Source organism: Microcaecilia unicolor, chromosome 2 (genome assembly GCF_901765095.1).
Source record: "Microcaecilia unicolor chromosome 2, aMicUni1.1, whole genome shotgun sequence".
NCBI lineage: Eukaryota > Metazoa > Chordata > Amphibia > Gymnophiona > Siphonopidae > Microcaecilia > Microcaecilia unicolor.
Genome location: NC_044032.1, coordinates 238,452,337 through 238,465,475, shown reverse-complemented (window position 1 = coordinate 238,465,475; position 13,139 = coordinate 238,452,337). Strand labels below are relative to the sequence as shown.

The window sequence follows — 13,139 nt, the reverse complement described above, 5'->3', positions numbered from 1 at the left end:
CAGCTATGAGATCCCTCTCAGATAAAGCCCCCCTTCCCTCTCTCCCCACCCAACCTCTGTCCCCATCAGGGAAAAGAAAAAAATATATAATCTGCATTGCCAAAACCTCATCCCCATAGTGTTACAGCAAATTTAAAATCAAGCCCTAGGTGACAGAGATTGTATATAATTCTCCCATATGGTAAAAAAAAAAAAAGCTTCCTTCGTTTAAACATCAATTTGGCTCCATTTCATTCCTTCAGCGTTAGGCTATGCAACCCACTGGGCCAACTCCAAATAGAAGGGGAATCTGCACTCATCTATACTCCCAAAATGAATATTTTGCCCACCAAACTTGCTTTCCTAATGAACAGCCGGCCACCCCTATTCTGCATGCTAAAAACCTCATATCTATCCAAAAGGAGGCCTGCGGCTGGAACAAGAATAGGAGAACATAACAAATGTTCTATATTTCTAATGATAGATCTCCAAAAGGTCTGAACTGTGGGGCATGCCCAAAGGTCATGGAAAATTGTGTTGTCTTTATTACATTTCAGGCAGATTAGAGTATCTATCTTCCCCATTTAAAAAACTTGAACTTGAGTAAGGTAGGCACAGTGCAATACTGGGAACTGACATTCTCGCACTTTTGCACTGACCACTAGGTCTGGGATCGTTGATGTCAATTTTTTACTATATTGATGGAAGCTATCTAAGTTCAGACCCCATTTTGATGCTAAAATGGAAGCCTCTTTAACTGGTGTGATTTCCAAAAGTGTCTTATGGTGCTCAGATATCGGTTAAAGTATTTCCCCAAACTTGCACTATAAATCCCCTAAACCGAGCACCATGCCCAGCTCCCAATACTTCCCTATTTAGAGAGGAGACATAATATTTTTGCCTGTAAGCAAAATTATTTCCTGGTTATGAGACTGTTCCTATTTATGCTCTCTAATTTCAGCAATATACCTTCATTTAAAACGTGTTCTAATCTTGTTATTCCAGATTGCTTGTAGGGAACAAAAACCTTGTTATCCTTCCCAGCTAAAAAGAAGATATTACCCCTAATGGGGAGCAAGTCCGAAATGGTAAAACCTGTCCCCCCAGCAGGGTGTTAAATCCTTCTAAATCTCCTGAAAGGGGTACAACAAAACACTACTATGAAGATATCGTGAGAATCTGAGGAAGCCTTGTATGTAGTAAGAAATTGTGGTTCCATGGAGCAAAAGAATTCTTCTTTAATTGTCAATGGAGTATAAACATTTGTCTCCAATAGCCAGTACCCAAGATGAAGTATAGATTTGATTATATTTTTTAATATCTGGCAACCTTATTCCCCTCTGCCACCATGGACCCGATATCATTAAAAGTTTTTCTTGGTTTTCCTCCTCCCCAACAAAAGTTTGTCACACGCCTAAACAAATGACTAATATATATTATTTTAAATAATCACAAAGGCAACATTTGTAAAAGGTAAAGCCATCGGGGGAACTCAGTCGTATGAAACAACTGTGTCCTCCTCCCGTGCTGCTCTTCCTGATTGCAGTTGCTGTCCAACAGTCCAGTACTACCCCATTGTCAACCCCAAACCTCTAAAATTAATTTTGGGTTAGTAGAGAAAGTCTCCTTATCTCCAGCAACCCCTCCATAAATGTCATTTCATTTTATTTATTGACATTGATACCCTACATTACCCAAAATAGTGCCAGTTCACTGTGGTTTACATTCATCAATAATATAAGCGATACATTTTAAAGCATTCAAAAAAACGTGACCAGCATACAGATAACAGAAAATCAAATAATAAAGAAATGTAAAATCCAGTTCTCCAAGGACAGGCAGGCTGCTTGTTCTCACGATTGGGTCGTCGTCCACGACGGCCCAGGAGACCGGCAAAATTTGTATAGCAAAACAAAGAACTCTCCAGAACGCTCCGTCGCGCAGGCAGAACACACCGTGCATGCGCGAATGGCTTCCCGCCCGCGACACCAGCGTGCCCTCCTCAGTTACTTTTTTTCCGCGACTGTGGTGACACGGAGTTTGTTCGAGTTCTGTGTTACCTTTGGCCCAGGAGATTGCAGCGTGTCCTTTTTTCCTTTTACCCTGATTGAATACCTTCTACACTTATCAGAGTCTGGTCTCAAGACCAACTCCATAAGAGTTCACCTTAGTGCAATTAGTGCTTATCATCAACGTGTAGAGGGTAAACCTATATCTGGACAGCCTTTAGTTGTTCGCTTCATGAGAGGTTTGCTTTTGTCAAAGCCCCCTGTCAAACCACCAGTGTCATGGGATCTCATCGTCGTTCTCTCCCAGCTGATGAAAGCTCCTTTTGAGCCACTGAATTTCTGCCATCTGAAGTACTTGACCTGGAAGGTCATTTTCTTGGTGGCTGTTACTTCAGCTCATAGAGTCAGTGAGCTTCAGGCCCTGGTAATGCATGCACCTTATATCAAGTTTCATCATAACAGAGTAGTCCTCCGCACTCACCCTAAGTTCTTGCCGAAGGTGTTGTCGGAGTTCCATCTGAACCAGTCAATTGTCTTGCCAACATTTTTTCCACGTCCTCATACCTGCCCTGGTGAAGACAAGTTGCACACCTTGGACTGCAAGAGAGCGTTGCCCTTTTACATGGAGCGGACAAAGTCCTACAGACAGTCCGCCCAATTGTTTGTTTCTTTTGATCCCAACAGGAGGGGAGTCGCCATCGGAAAACAAACAATCTCTAATTGGCTAGCGTATTGCATATCTTTTACTTATGCCCAAGCTGGGCTGACTCTACATGGCCATGTCACAGCTCATAATGCTGCGTCAGTGGCTCACTTGAAGCCAGCTTCTATTGAAGAGATTTGCAAGGCTGCAATGTGGTCATTAGAGTGGAGGAGTGGCCTAGTGGTTAGGGTGGTGGACTTTGGTCCTGGGGAACTGAGGAACTGAGTTTGATTCCTGGCACAGGCAGCTCCTTGTGACTCTGGGCAAGTCACTTAACCCTCCATTGCCCGCCGTATTGAGCCTGCCATGAGTGGGAAAGCGCGGGGTACAAATGTAACAAAAAACTAAAATAAAATTAGTCTACACATTCACATCTCACTACTGCCTTCAGCAGGATACCCGATGCGACAGTCGGTTTGGGCAGTCGGTGCTGCAGAATCTGTTCGAGGTTTAGAATCCAACTCCACCCTCCTAGGCCCATTTCTGTTCTGTTTCAGGCTGCACTCTCAGTTGTGTTTCTTTCAGGCTAATCTCTGTTCTCCGAGGACAAGCAGGCTGCTTGTTCTCACTGATGGGTGACGTCCACGGCAGCCCCTCCAATCGGAAACTTCACTAGCAAAGGCCTTTGCTAGTCCTCGCGCGCCCATGTGCACCGCGCATGCGCGGCCGTCTTCCCGCCCGAACCGGCTCGAGTTCGTCAGTCTTCTTTTGTCCGCGCTCGGTACGGTTGTGTTTGCGCCATTCGCGCCCCTTAAGTTGACCCTCGCGCGTCTTTTGACTTTTCGCTTTTGAAAAAAAAAAAAGGGATTTCGGAGAAGGGCCTTCCGGTCTTTTTCCCGTTCCCGTATTTCTAGTTTTTGGCCCCGTTAAGTTTTCTTTCGTTTTCGGGGTAGGCCCTTTTGAGGCCTCGGGTCGAGTTTTTTTCTCCCCCTCTTTTTGGTGCCTTACCGCAATTACGAGTTTTGATTTTGCCGGTGTGATTTTTCCACCCATGTCATAGAAGTCTCCCAGCGGCTTCAAGAAGTGCACCCAGTGCGCCCGGGTAATCTCGCTCACTGATAGGCACGCGTCGTGTCTGGGGGCTGGGCACCGCCCGCAGGCCTGTAGTCTTTGCGCCCTTTTACAGAAAAGGACTCAGGTAGCGAGATTGGCCCAGTGGAACGTTTTGTTCTCGGGCTCTTCGTCGGCACCGGGAGAATCAAGTGCGTCGACGTCGACAGCGTCAAGACCTCCGCCCTCGGCCGCGACTGTATCGATTGCATCGAGGGATCGTCCCTCTGCATCGTCGGGGCCGAGACATCAGAAGGCTGCGTCGGCGGTACCGGGACCTCCTCTAGTGCTGATGTCGTCGGACGGTGGTGCTTCGACTGGAGTGCAGGTGAGGGCTGTCCATTCCCCTGCTGGTGGCGGTGAGCCTTCGGGTGGGTCTCCCCCTACCCTGAGGGCTCCTGCGGTACAGCCGCCCCGAGACCGACCTTCTTCGGCCTCGGCCCCGAGGAAGCGACGGCTGGATTCTACGTCCTCCTCGTCGGTACCGGGAAGCTCCGGTGACATGCTTCGTTTGAAAAAGTCAAAGAAGCATCGACACCGGTCCCCTTCCCGCGTCGGTACCAAGAGCTCTGGGTCGCCGAGGGAGTCGGCACCAAGTAGGCATCGGCACCGGGAGGACCGCTCACCCTCTGTTCAGGAGGTGTCGATGCGCTCCACCTTGGACAGCCCGGAACAGCCTCCACGCCCGGAACAGACTCTGACTTCGACACCTGCATCGGCTTCCATGTCTTTCTCCACAGCCGCCCTGCACGAGAGTCTCCGTGCCGTTCTCCCAGAGATCCTGGGAGAGCTGTTGCGCCCTTCCCCTCCGGTACCGGGGGTGCTTGCGCCACCGATACCGTCGAGAGGCGCCGGCTGGCCCCTTGCCCGGGGTGAGGTCTCCGACATTGGTGCCGCTTGCGGTACCGACTGCAGTCGCCTCCCAGGAAGGCTCCCCGACGACGTCGGCGGAGGGAGCTTCGCCGGTGCGGGCGAGGGAGTCTACCTCTCGACGCTCCCACCGTGGCCGTGTTTCCACGGAGTCGAGCCGGGCACGGCTTCAGACACAGGTTCATGAACTTATGTCTGATACCGATGGTGAGGCCTCGTGGGAGGAGGAGGAGGACATCAGATATTTCTCTGACGAGGAGTCTGATGGCCTTCCTTCTGATCCCACTCCCTCCCCTGAAAGGCAGCTTTCTCCTCCCGAGAGTCTGTCTTTTGCGGCCTTTGTCCGGGAGATGTCTACGGCCATCCCCTTCCCGGTGGTTGTGGAGGACGAGCCCAGGGCTGAAATGTTTGAGCTCCTGGACTATCCTTCTCCACCTAAGGAAGCGTCCAAAGTACCCATGCATCATGTCCTCAAAAAGACATTGCTAGCGAACTGGACCAAGCCTCTAAGTAATCCCCACATTCCCAAGAAGATCGAGTCCCAGTACCGGATCCATGGGGACCCAGAGCTGATGCGCACTCAGTTGCCTCACGACTCTGGAGTTGTGGATTTGGCCCTAAAGAAGGCTAAGAGTTCTAGGGAGCATGCTTCGGCGCCCCCAGGCAAGGACTCTAGAACCTTAGACTCCTTTGGGAGGAAGGCCTACCATTCCTCTATGCTCGTGGCCAAAATTCAGTCTTACCAGCTCTATACGAGCATACACATGCGGAATAATGTGCGGCAGTTGGCGGGCTTGGTGGACAAGCTCCCTACTGAGCAAGCGAAGCCATTTCAGGAGGTGGTCAGGCAGCTGAAGGCGTGCAGAAAATTCCTGGCCAGAGGGATGTATGACACCTTTGATGTTGCGTCCAGGGCCGCTGCTCAAGATGTGGTGATGCGCAGACTCTCATGGCTGCGTGCCTCCGACCTGGAGAATAGAATCCAGCAGCGGATTGCGGACTCGCCTTGCCGTGTGGATAATATTTTTGGAGAGAAGGTCGAACAGGTGGTAGAGCAGCTCCACCAGCGGGATACCGCTTTCGACAAGTTCTCCCGCCGACAGCCTTCAGCTTCTACCTCCACAGGTAGACGTTTTTATGGGGGAAGGAAGACTGTTCCCTATTCTTCTGGTAAGCGTAGGTACAATCCTCCTTCTCGACAGCCTGCGGCCCAGGCTAAGCCCCAGCGCGCTCGCTCTCCTCAGCAGCGTGCGCCTCAGCAAGGCCCCTCGGCTCCCCAGCAAAAGCAAGAGACGAGCTTTTGACTGGCTCCAACAGAGCATAGCCGACATCAACGTGTCAGTGCCGGACGATCTGCCGGTCGGAGGGAGGTTGAAAGTTTTTCACCAAAGGTGGCCTCTCATAACCTCCGATCAGTGGGTTCTTCAAATAGTCCGGCAAGGATACACCCTCAATTTGGCCTCCAAACCTCCAAATTGTCCACCGGGAGCTCAGTCTTACAGCTTGCAGCACAAGCAGGTACTTGCAGAGGAACTCTCCGCCCTTCTCAGCGCCAATGCGGTCGAGCCCGTGCCATCCGGGCAGGAAGGGCTGGGATTCTATTCCAGGTACTTCCTTGTGGAAAAGAAAACGGGGGATGCGTCCCATCCTAGACCTAAGGGCCCTGAACAAATATCTGGTCAAGGAAAAGTTCAGGATGCTTTCCCTGGGCACCCTTCTCCCCATGATTCAGGAAAACGATTGGCTATGCTCTCTGGACTTGAAGGACGCCTACACGCACATCCCGATACTGCCAGCTCACAGACAGTATCTGCGATTTCAGCTGGGCACACGTCACTTCCAGTACTGTGTGCTACCCTTTGGGCTCGCCTCTGTGCCCAGAGTGTTCACGAAGTGCTTGGCTGTAGTAGCAGCGGCACTTCGCAGGCTGGGGGTGCACGTGTTCCCATATCTCGACGATTGGCTGGTGAAGAACACATCCGAGGCAGGAGCTCTACAGTCCATGAAGATGACTATTCGCCTCCTGGAGCTACTGGGGTTTGTGATAAATTACCCAAAGTCCCATCTTCTCCCAGTACAGAGACTCGAATTCATAGGAGCTCTGCTGGCTTCTCGGACGGCTCGGGCCTATCTCCCAGAGACGAGAGCCAACAACTTGTTGTCCCTCGTCTCGCGGGTGCGAGCGTCCCAGCAGATCACAGCTCGGCAGATGTTGAGATTGTTGGGCCACATGGCCTCCACAGTTCATGTGACTCCAATGGCCCGCCTTCACATGCGATCTGCTCAATGGACCCTAGCTTCCCAGTGGTTTCAGGCTGCTGGGGATCTAGAAGACGTGATCCACCTGTCCACGAGTTTTCTCAAATCCCTGTATTGGTGGACGATTTGGTCCAATTTGACTCTGGGATGCCCTTTCCAAATTCCTCAGCCACAAAAAGTGCTGACTACGGATGCGCCTCTCCTGGGGTGGGGAGCTCATGTCGATGGGCTTCACACCTAGGGAAGCTGGTCCTTCCAGGAACGCGATCTACAGATCAATCTCCTGGAGTTACGAGCGGTCTGGAACGCTCTGAAGGCTTTCAGAGATCGGCTGTCCCACCAAATTATCCAAATTCAGACAGACAACCAGGTTGCCATGTATTACATCAACAAGCAGGGGGGCACCGGATCTCGCCCCCTGTGTCAGGAAGCCGTCAGCATGTGGCTCTGGGCTCGCTGTCACGGCATGGTGCTCCAAGCCACTTATCTGGCAGGCGTAAACAACAGTCTGGCCGACAGGTTGAGCAGGATTATGCAACCTCACGAGTGGTCGCTCAATTCCCATGTAGTGCGACAGATCTTCCAGGTGTGGGGCACCCCCCTTGGTAGATCTCTTTGCATCTCGAGCCAACCACAAAGTCCCTCAGTTCTGTTCCAGGCTTCAGGCCTTCCTCCTGGACTGGGGGGAGGGTCTGCTGTATGCTTATCCTCCCATACCTCTGGTGGGGAAGACTTTGTTGAAACTCAAGCAAGACCGAGGCACCATGATTCTGATTGCTCCTTTTTGGCTGCAGTCAGATCTGGTTCCTCTTCTTCTGGAGTTGTCCTCCGAAGAACCGTGGAGATTGGAGTGTTTCCGACCTTCATCACCCAGAACGAAGGAGGGACGCTTCTGCATCCCAACCTTCAGTCTCTTGCTCTCACTGCCTGGATATTGAGAGCATAGACTTTGCCTCTTTGGGTCTGTCGGAGGGTGTCTCCGTGTCTTGCTTCCAGGAAAGACTCCACTAAGAGGAGTTACTTCTTTTTATGGAGGAGGTTTTGCTGTCTGGTGTGACAGCAAGCCTTAGATCCTCGCTCTTGTCCTACACAGACCCTGCTTGACTACCTTCTGCACTTGTCTGAGTCTGGTCTCAAGACAACTCTGTAAGGGTTCACCTAGCGCAATCAGTGCATACCATTACCGTGTGGAAGGTAAGCCGATCTCCGGGACAGCCTTTAGTTGTTCGCTTTATGAGAGGTTTGCTTCTGTCAAAGCCCCTCATCAAACCTCCTACAGTGTCATGGGATCTCAATGTCGTTCTCACCCAGCTGATGAAACCTCCTTTTGAGCCACTGAATTCATGCCACCTGAAGTACTTGGTGGCAGTAACTTCAGCTTGTAGAGTCAGTGAGCTTCAAGCCCTAGTAGCTCATGCTCCTATACCAATTTCATCATAATAGAGTAGTCCTCCGCACTCACCCTAAGTTCTTGCCAAAGGTGGTGTCGGAGTTCCATCTGAACCAGTCAATTGTCTTGCCAACATTCTTTCCCCGTCCTCATTCCTGTCCTGCTGAACGTCAGCTGCACGCATTGGACTGCAAAAGAGCATTGGCCTTCTATCTGGAGCGGACGCAGCCCAACAGACAGTCCGCCCAAATGTTGTTTCTTTTGATCCCAACAGGAGGGGAGTGGCTGTAGGGAAACGCACCATATCCAATTGGCTAGCAGATTGCATTTCCTTCACTTACGCCCAGGCAGGGCTGGCTCTTGAGGGTCATGTCACGGCTCACAATGTTAGAGCCATGGCAGAGTCAGTGGCCCACTTGAAGTCAGCCACTATTGAAGAGATCTGCAAAGCTGCAACGTGGTCATCTGTCCACACATTCACATCTCATTACTGCCTGCAGCAGATACCCCGACCGCGACAGTCGGTTCGGGCAGTTGGTGCTTCAGAATCTGTTTGGGGTTTGAATCCAACTCCACCCCCCTAGGCCCATTTTTTATTCTGTTCCAGGCTACACTCTCAGTTAGTTGAATAAGATGTTAGGTCAATCTCAGTTATGTCCTTGCCGTTGCGAGGCCCAATTGACCATGTTTGTTGTTTTGAGTGAGCCTGGGGGCTAGGGATACCCCGTCAGTGAGAACAAGCAGCCTGCTTGTCCTCGGAGAAAGCGAATGCTACATACCTGTAGAAGGTATTCTCCGAGGACAGCAGGCTGATTGTTCTCACAAACCCGCCCGCCTCCCCTTTGGAGTTGTGTCTCCCCTTGTCTTTGTTTTGCTACATACGGGACTGACGAACACGAGCCGGTTCGGGCGGGAAGACGACCGCGCATGCGCGGTGCGCATCGGCGCGCGAGGACTAGCAAAGGCCTTTGCTAATGAAGTTTTCCGATTGGAGGGGCTGCCGTGGACGTCACCCATCAGTGAGAACAATCAGCCTGCTGTCCTCGGAGAATACCTTCTACAGGTATATAGCATTCGCTTTAGACAACATAGCACCATTACAAACTAGAACCTCACGCAGAAAAAACTCTATACCATAGTTTAATGAAGAACTGAAGAAATTGAAAACTCAAGTTAGAAGGTTAGAGCATGGAATAAAAAGAAAGACGACTCCACATTCAATGCTTGGAAACATCTACAAAGAAAATACAAATACACTATCAGACGAACCAAAAGAGCATACTACAAAAATAAAAATGGGCCAGACTACAATAACACACACAAACTCTTCCAACTAGTGAGCAAACTATTAGATACCACTCCGATTACCTCTAACAGCACGAGCCTTCCTTCAGCAGATAATCTTGCTAATTACTTCAAAGAGAAAATTGTTAAGCTAAGGCTCACGTTACCTATTAATTCCACAGACTACGTAAAATTTCTCGTTTAGACCCATTACCCGGTGAAACATCCAGCACACAGAACCTGGACTAATTTCGATACACTCTTGGATGATTCCATCTCCCAATTGCTCAAGAAGTATGCCAAATCCCATTGCAAACTAGACATATGCCCTAACAAACTTCTTAATTCAGCTCCTCAACAATTCATATCTGACCTCACGTTACATATGAATTATATGCTGCAAAATAGACTATTCCCAAAGGATAAAGGAAATATACTACTCACCCCTATGCCCAAGGGATCCAAAGAAAAACGCAGATGACTTAACCAATTACCGCCCAGTAGCATCTATTACCCTGATAACCAAGTTAATGGAAGGCATGGTGACCAAACAACTCACTGAATACCTAGATAAATTTTCAATTCTCCATAATCAGGATTTCGGTCTAACCATAGTACCGAAACAGTATTAACCACTCTTCTCCATAAATTCAAATGATATATAGCAACTGGCAATAACATACTCCTCTTACAATTTGACATGTCCAGTGCATTCGACATGATAAGCCGCAACATGTTATTAAATATTTTGGATAACTTCAGAATTGGAGGAAACATTCTCAGTTGGTTTAGAGGTTTTTTAACTACAAGATATTACCAAGTAAAATTTAACTCGAATACGTCAGCTCTATGGATACCGGAATGCGAAGTTCCCCAGGGATCTCCACTCTCCCCGACCCTCTTCAACCTAATCATGACGCCCCTAGCCAAGATATTATCCAGTCAAAGCCTCAATCCGTACATATATGCTGATGATGTAATGATCTATATCGCGTTCAAACATAATCATCAACCACAGCTTCCAAATTATGCATTCATGGGCGAATGCTTTTCAATTAAAACTTAACGCTGAAAAAAACTCAGTGTCTTATACTTACATCACAATATAACACAAACAAATTCTCCTCCATAACCACTCCAAACGTTTCCGTTCCTGTCTCAGACACTTTGAAGATTCTTGGAGTAACCATTGATCGTAGTATCACACTTGAATGCCATGTTAAGAATACAACTAGGAAAATGTTTCAATCAATGTGGAAACTCAGAAGACTAAAACCTTTCTTCCCAAGATTCATTTTTCGCAACCTGGTACAATCAATGGCATTGAGCCATCTAGATTATTGCAATGCGTTGTATACTGGCTGTAAAGAACATATCATCTAGAAACTTCAGACAGCCCAGGATACCGCAGCTAGGCTCATTTTTGGAATGTCAAAATACGAAAGTGCAAAACCCCTAAGAGAGACGCTCCATTGGCTCTCAGTTAAGGAACGTTCTGTGTTCAAAGTTTGCACACTGGTTCATAAAGTCATTTATGGAAATGCTCCGGCATACATGTCAGACCTTATTGATTTACCTCCCAGGAATGTTAAAAAATCAGCACGTACATTCTTGGGACTCCACTTCCGTAGTTGTAAAGGTTTAAAATACAAACTAGTTCATGCATCCTGCTTTTCTTACATTGGCATCTAGCTGTGGACTACATTACCACTTGACCTAAAAATATTCACGACCTAATCAACTTTCGAAAATCACTAAAGACTTACCTTTTTAACAAGACTTACCATAATAATCAATAATAGGAACTCCAACACATCACTACTTACTAGATAATCTGTCTGTTTTTTGATTTATCAAATTGGATAATCTGTCTGTTTTCTGTTTCTGATTTATTGAATTGATTATATCCATTATGTTACACTTGTTCTTTATATAACCAATTGTTCTATCTACTCTTGATTGGCGATTGTCAGGATGTATTATTGTAAGCCACATTGAGCCTGCAAATAGGTGGGAAAATGTGGGATACAAATGCAACAAATAAATAAATGATTTGGCCCTGTCACTGTGGAATGCTCTGCCACAGTACCTCAGGGCTGAATCAAGTGTTAAAAGTTTAAATGCCTATTTTTCTCTTGTCTTTTGTGATTCTTAGACTTGGGATGGGTTGATGTGCTTTTGGATCTTGGAAAGAGAGCTGCACTAAGATTATGCTTTTTGAGTTTATATATTTTTTGTCTTTATGGTGTGATGTGTAGATAGATGTTATGTAGTAAGACTTATGGTGCTGTGAATTATTTTATTTTTATAGTATGCTGGTGTAAACCGCTTACATTTTTTAAATTAGAAAAGCAATATAGCAAGTTTTATAAATAAATGTAAGCATAAATAGATACAAACACGATTGACATGGAGGGAAAACATGCAATGTTCTTTTCCTGTCATTTCAGGTTAAAAATGACATGGGGAATATCTCTAGTTACTATGGGGCCCTTTTACCAAAGGTGGCTTCTGTGGTGTTGGCATGTGGGATTGCCATGTGCCAAAGCCATCTTTTATCGCAGTGGGTTAAAGGACATTTTTTGAATAGAGGCAGTAAATGGCTATGTGCTACTTAAAAAATTGGCATGCGGCCATTTACTGCTGGTAACCCATCGGTTATCAGGCAGCATATAGAGCTGCCCAGTTACCACTGGGCACACCTACTCCCCACCTACCAGTGTTAGAAAATTTAAAAAAATATTTTATTCAGTGCTGGAAATGGTACGTGACAGAGACGGAACACAGCCCAGCAGTAGGGCTTAGTTGGTGCTTAGTACCCCAGCGGTAGCCCTACTGCTGCTTGATAAAAGGGCCCCTGTGTTATTGCTGACTGTCTTAGGGTCTTTTTATCAGTGTATAACTATAAGAAGTTGTGGTTGCTGTACATATGTAAATGAATTGTGTGGCTAAAACTATATTCTGAATCTTCTGATAAAAGATGATGACATGAAGATGAAATTATTAATTACAAGCTTTTTTTTTTAATGGGCCAACTTCTAAAATTGGAGGGGGGTTTATCTATAGTCTGTAATTCTTATAAATTTAAGAGTGTATTGATTTAGGTATTAATACTTTTGGTTATATCCTTAAATTTGTAAAGTTATTTAAAGGTAAGCCTGAAATTTCCACATAGCTAATTATGGTAAAATGTGATTGCTTACACTTTAACATAATAATTTAAACATTTGCATTTTAGTACAATAGCAGTTAATTTTGTGGAATTGTCTGAGTTGCTATTAAGTAGTTTAATTAGCCTATACATAACCACTAAGGGGCTGATATTCAACTGGTGTTGTTCAGCACTTTGCTGACTGCTGCCAGCCTTATGCCAAGGCTTCGGCATTGCATTTCCAGGTTTGCAGAATTGGCTAAAGCATAGCTGGTTAAGTGCGATATTTAGCACTTAACCAGCTATGGGGCACTGCATAAAGACAAGACTTACTTCCAATTTATGTGGCTAACCTGGCCAGTTAAGTGTTGAATATTGGCACTTAACCAGCCAAGTGCCGACTCTGCCCCCGGAACACTCCTGTAATAGCTGGTTTTCAGAGCA

At 47.2% G+C, this 13,139-nt stretch overlaps 1 protein-coding gene across 5 annotated transcripts in view; it reads left to right on the top strand.

Annotated features, from left to right (window-relative positions):
• Positions 1-13,139, top strand: part of SMARCA2 (SWI/SNF related, matrix associated, actin dependent regulator of chromatin, subfamily a, member 2) — a 679,721-nt gene that overhangs the window by 77,902 nt on the left and 588,680 nt on the right. The gene's annotated exons all lie outside the window — the stretch shown is intronic.